General features: G+C 40.7%; 1 pseudogene; it reads right to left on the bottom strand.

The window, feature by feature from the left end:
- Window positions 1-5,652, bottom strand: part of LOC126396159 (uncharacterized) — an 8,055-nt pseudogene extending 2,403 nt beyond the window's left edge.

The following is a 5,652-nucleotide window of genomic DNA, read 5'->3' as shown; positions in this document are numbered from 1 at the left end:
TCTCTCTCTGTCTCTGTCTCTGTCTCTCTCTCATTGTGTCATACGGTTTACTGTTAATTTATTATGTTGATCTGTTCTGTACAACCTCTATTGCTCGTCTGTCCGTCCTGGAAGAGGGATCCCTCCTCAGTTGCTCTTCCTGAGGTTTCTACCGTTTTTTTTCCCCGTTAAAAGGGTTTTTTGGGGGGAGTTTCTCCTTATCCGCTGTGAGGGTCCAAAGGACAGAGGGATGTCGTATGCTGTAAAGCCCTGTGAGGCAAATTGTGATTTTTTGATATTGGGCTTTATAAATAAAATTGATTGATTGATTGAAATTGAAATAGCTTTCAAATTCAGGGCTCAACAATAACGATTGCCCGGGGCAAGTAAAACTCAAGGTCGGACACGTAAACTAATAACTCACTTGCCCGATTGGGCAAGTTGCTAAAAATAGTAAAAGTTAATAACTAATTGATAAAATAAATGTATTTTAAAACGTGCTCCTTCGGCTCTGATGCAGCAGTCTCTCTGCCTGAAGTCACAGGCACACGCTGTGTAACAATGTCCTGCCCACAGCCCCCATAGAGTGTGCCAGGGCTGATGTCAAAACCCGGAAGTTTAGCATTGCGCTGGTTCCCGGAAGAGAAAGTGAGTGTGATTTTTGCATTGCATTTTGGATTATGTCAGAAAATAAGCTCTGTGGCTAACACAAGTTTATGATACTTACAGGTTTTTTTCAGTGAGATAATCTTCACATATGAACACTTTCCATACCGCATTTGAAGCTTAAATGCAATCGCCAGAAGTAAAAAGCTAACGTTAGGCTTTAACGGACTACATGACTACTCCACAGTTGCATGACTCTTGACGTCACCGCCACTAAGCTTTCAACTGATTTCGGCTGTTTTATTTTAAAAACATTGTTTAATGGGGAGATCGGACTGTTTAAGCTAAATAAGAAGCTGTAATGGCGGACTGCCAGCCCTCTCGCCTGTTCGGGGGTGATGACGTTTAATGTCCCCGACAGGGTTTGTGGTCGTATTGAGCAACTTGTTAGCAACCGCCTTTTTTACGACACGTAAAAGCTTCAAAATTCACAAGTAGGGTATTTACTGACGTGTTTTATGTCGTAGAACAAAACCTGAAACTCGCTTAAGCTTTTGTTAACCACAGACCTTATTTGAGGCATTTTACCGAAATCCCATTCAAAAAACGTATTGACTTTTAGACAAGAGAACCGGAAGTGCTAAAAGCGCTAACAGAGTTCCGGGTTTACTGGCACACTCTATTGATATTATTTTGCACGACGGACGCTTCATATAATAACAATATGCTATTTATGGTGTTATGTCATCGTGTCATTTCTGTCTCTACATGGTCACGTGTTAACAATTCTCCTCTGCTCTCTGTATCGCGCACGGCAGAGTTCCGCCACACACACACACAGGTGAGCACACTAGAGTGTGGCTCGGGCCGCATTTTCCTGTCCAAACCTGACCCCGAGCCCGGTGCAGTTTGTCAGCTGACAAAGTTATTGAAATGGACAGTGTGTAAATAACCATCAACAGACTGCTGTTACGCACAGACAAACACGCTGCAGGCAGAGCAGCGTAGCACGGCACTCATGCTGAGCTTGTGTTGCGTTCAGGCGTTGTCACGTAAATAACAACTTCCAGCACTTAAATAGGTCATAGCACAAAACAGCAGCATGTCAAGTGACTTTTTACTTTTATTACATTCAATACAATTGTATGTTCCTAAATCTTGAGACACCTCATATGTAAGCTACACAGACATTTCACCTGCTCATACTGTGCACACATGTACTGCATGTACTTAGTCCTAAAGAGCCCTTCTGGTACCAGTAGATACATAGAAATATCCCAGCAGACTGTGCTTTGCAAGCATACAAATAGTTTCACGCATGTGAAAATTATTTTTCATGCATGTGCTTCACCTCTGCTGCTACAACTCCATCCTAGGGGAAACACTGTTGTGTGCGTTTTGTGCAACAGGTGGATGTGGTAGTCTACTGGTAGAGTAGAGAGAAAGCTAAGTAGCATTGAAGTAGAGTAGAGCAGGGCAGAGAGATGGAAGTAAAATATATTAAACCCGGTGTTAATACAGCAGAACTGGAGAGAGGGGTGAAAAATAAATAGAGGTCGGCATGGCTCAAGTAGGGCGCAAAATTATAGACGGAGAACGATTGACAAAGTAGATCTCTGACCAACTTGCCCAACCGGGCAAGTGAAAAAAAACCCTTAGCGTTGAACCCTGAAATTGAATCAGAGATTAAATGCATTTTCAATAGAGGCAACTTTTTCAATTAAGTTATCGCTTTCTTTTCACTTTCTGCATCCATTTAAGATTTTACTTGAGATCGCTCTTTAAGAAACTCTTAACAGGAGGTGGCCACTACCGCGGTGCTGAAACTAAATCAATCGATGTCAGGCACATCGATCACCCACCACTTCATCAGCACATAAGTCACACACAGCCTACTTATTTTTCATCTTATTGTTATTTTTCTTCCGCCAGATTTCTGTGCGTAACTTGTGCCACAGCTCTGAGCGCACAGACGGTCTTCATAAAACATAGATTCAAGATTCAATATGCACAGTAAGGACACATGTTTCCCTGCAGAATGAAATTCGTTCTTTTCTGTCACCAATTAATGCCAAACAATATAAATCTGAAGTATGAAATAGATCAAAATATATACGGTGCGCACTGTTGTCCTTGCTTAGTGTAATACTCCGTTGTAATTTCCAATATATACACATTATAATAAAGATATGGGATATAGTCAAGATGGCACCACCCAAGTGGCAGCTGGTTACAGTAGTTCCGACCCCCCTTCGTGAGCGAAGCAGTGGCTAATGTGGCACCTTTCCTGATCTCATAATTATGAGATCCTTATCTCGTAATTATGAGACCCTGATCTCGTAATTACGAGCTCTTTTATCATAATTACGAGATCCTTATCTTGTAATTACGAGATCCTGATCTCGTAATTACGAGATCTTTTCTCATAATTACGAGATCAGGATCTCGTAATTACGAGATAAGGTGTCTAATTTTTTTTATCCAGTGAATGCAGTGCGCTTCCGTACCTAAAGGTGTGTAAGGTAATTTCACATCTGTGCCAAAGTGAAATGTATTGTGCATAGTCGAAGCTTGTAGATTATATGCAGCAATGCCAGTCGGAGCGGTTAACAATACACAAATGTTGTCAGGGTGACGACATAGTGTTGAAAGTAACCTTGTTGCCTTGTCTACACATGGTGTTACTTGTCTTTTCTAAATGTGCAACTTGCTGATGACTAACTGCAAGTTCGGGAATACCGTCTACATGCTCCTCGTCTACATTGTCATTTTCTCTGCACTCCTGTTCACATTCTAGACGCTCTAACTCCTGTTCTGTACACAGCTCACACCATGCATCCTCTACTACACCACTATTATCAATACAATCTTGTACACTATCCAGTACCTCTGCATCAAGCTGAAACAAACTTTTATTCTTGTCTACTACCGACTTCACCAACTGTCTTGACCCATCATTAAATCTAACATGACAACTCATGTAAAACTGCTCAAATGTTTCACAGGTCGGTGGTTTCAACTGCACTTCATCACGATATGGCAAAAACAACTGCAAAATACTATGATAAAATTGTTCTGGACATTTTGTCACAGAAAACCGTGCATAACGCAAAACTGCAGGTTGTGTTTGTGTTCTTTTAACAACAAAACCTAAGTAATTCTTTAGCGTAATGCTATTCTTTGAGCGCTCACTTTTGGACAAAACACGATATTGTGACGCGAATGTCGCCAAACACATATAATTGAAACTGCATCCTTTGGCCTATTCTTATAACGGTCCACTAAACTAGTCATCCACATGTCCTCTGTGTTAAGACTTCCAGAGTTTGCCTTTTGCTTTAACACACTTAATGGCAAACTTATTTTCACTGAACTATCCCCTGTTGGCACAAACTGAATCTTCCTTGAATATTTCCTTCAAAGGCATATTTGTTAATCTATACACTGCCTCTTGAGCACAAACATCTCTGTTGTGCAAAGAAACACTCCCTAATTTTTTTAATGCATCCTTAGCATCCACATTGCCCTGTTTGGATGCTTCTCTATGTGCATGCCCTAACAATAATCCCATCTCCTTTTCTGCTTTCGAAATACATGAAATAATATACACAACACACGCATATGCATTAACTACATACTGAATGTCCATGTTTGCATTCCAGCATTTTAAAAGTGGCTTACTGTATTGATTTATCCGTACCTCATCAACCTGTCTTTTTAATACATGTTTATTTCTGGCAATACGTTTATATGCTGCCTCAAAGATAGCTTGATCTATCCCTAAATTAGCAAACAATTGCTCCACACAATCATAAGTACTATCCTCATTGGACAGTGCCTCTTTAATGGCCTTCATAATCTTTACTGCCTGTTGACCTGCCATTTTATCAGCTACACTCTGTCCTTTTTTATCACATTCCTCATCACTGCTGCGACATATAAATGTGCGAGTGGATGCTGGCCTGGGAAAATTAAACCTGCAAACTGTGTTTTTTTTTCTTACACGTTTTGGAATGTCTCTTGGAATGTTGTTGCACAGATGTCACAATGTCCTTTAACGGCTCATCTTGTGATGGTATTTCACATGTCACCTATTGATCAATAAACTGAATTACCTCTTCATCTGTGTTTTTATCAATTTGTGGTGCATTCTCAATCCAAAACAAACAATGCACATGAGGTGAACCGCGCTGTTGAAATTCCACGTGATAAAAATAGTCTATTATCTTTCCAATGGGTTGCGATGGAGACGAGCACCTCCCTCAAACAACAATGCCATCTAAAATCAAACATCCTTGCTGCAGTTACAAGATTACGGCGCAACAGTTCACACCTGTCTGCCCATTCTAAATCTTCAGCTGTCTGTGCTCTACCTTCCTGCTTCAAAATGCTATCGAGAAGATTCGTCCAATGCATATCTGCAGAGGAAAAAGAACAGAACCACGTAGGGACACCAAGCTGACGGACACAAGCCAAGAGATCACGCTGAGCACCCTGCCAGTATACTGGGGTAGCTCTAACAGGCCGAAGAAAACGGAACCCATCATCAAACTGCAATAATTTCCTTAAAGACTCCTCATCTTTCAAAACATCAAATGTTTCACATCTAAAACCTGGTTTTCCTTTTCGTAAGGCTATAGAAACACTTGACACAACTTGCTGTACTTCTGACATGTACTGGGCGTAAAAGATGTATTCCACATTCTGTGCAAACCTACCATCTGCATTTAAAAGTCTAACATTCAAATAACGTGATAATGTTAACTTTTGCTGTCTATAATCATGGTAAGTATTACGCCCTTGTGGAAACAATACAGGAAAGCATTTAGCTTCGTTAGACATATCTGACAGCACCTTCACCGGACTATTTCCCTCTGCTGGAGCCAGATTCAATGTATCATCAAAATACTGACCTAACACTTCCTGACCAACATCAACAGGCATCAGACACGTGTCCTGAAACATGCAGTGCTGTTGCCTATCATGTAGCAACTCATCTTCTGCAGTATCTGTAGATGTTTTATTACTTTGAACATTTGACTCAGTCACATTTTCTACAACATCATG

This window comes from Epinephelus moara, chromosome 10, assembly GCF_006386435.1.
Source record: "Epinephelus moara isolate mb chromosome 10, YSFRI_EMoa_1.0, whole genome shotgun sequence".
In the NCBI taxonomy this organism is placed as follows: Eukaryota; Metazoa; Chordata; class Actinopteri; order Perciformes; family Serranidae; genus Epinephelus; species Epinephelus moara.
Note: the sequence above shows the minus strand (reverse complement) of the source record. Positions and strands in the feature narration are given on the sequence as shown.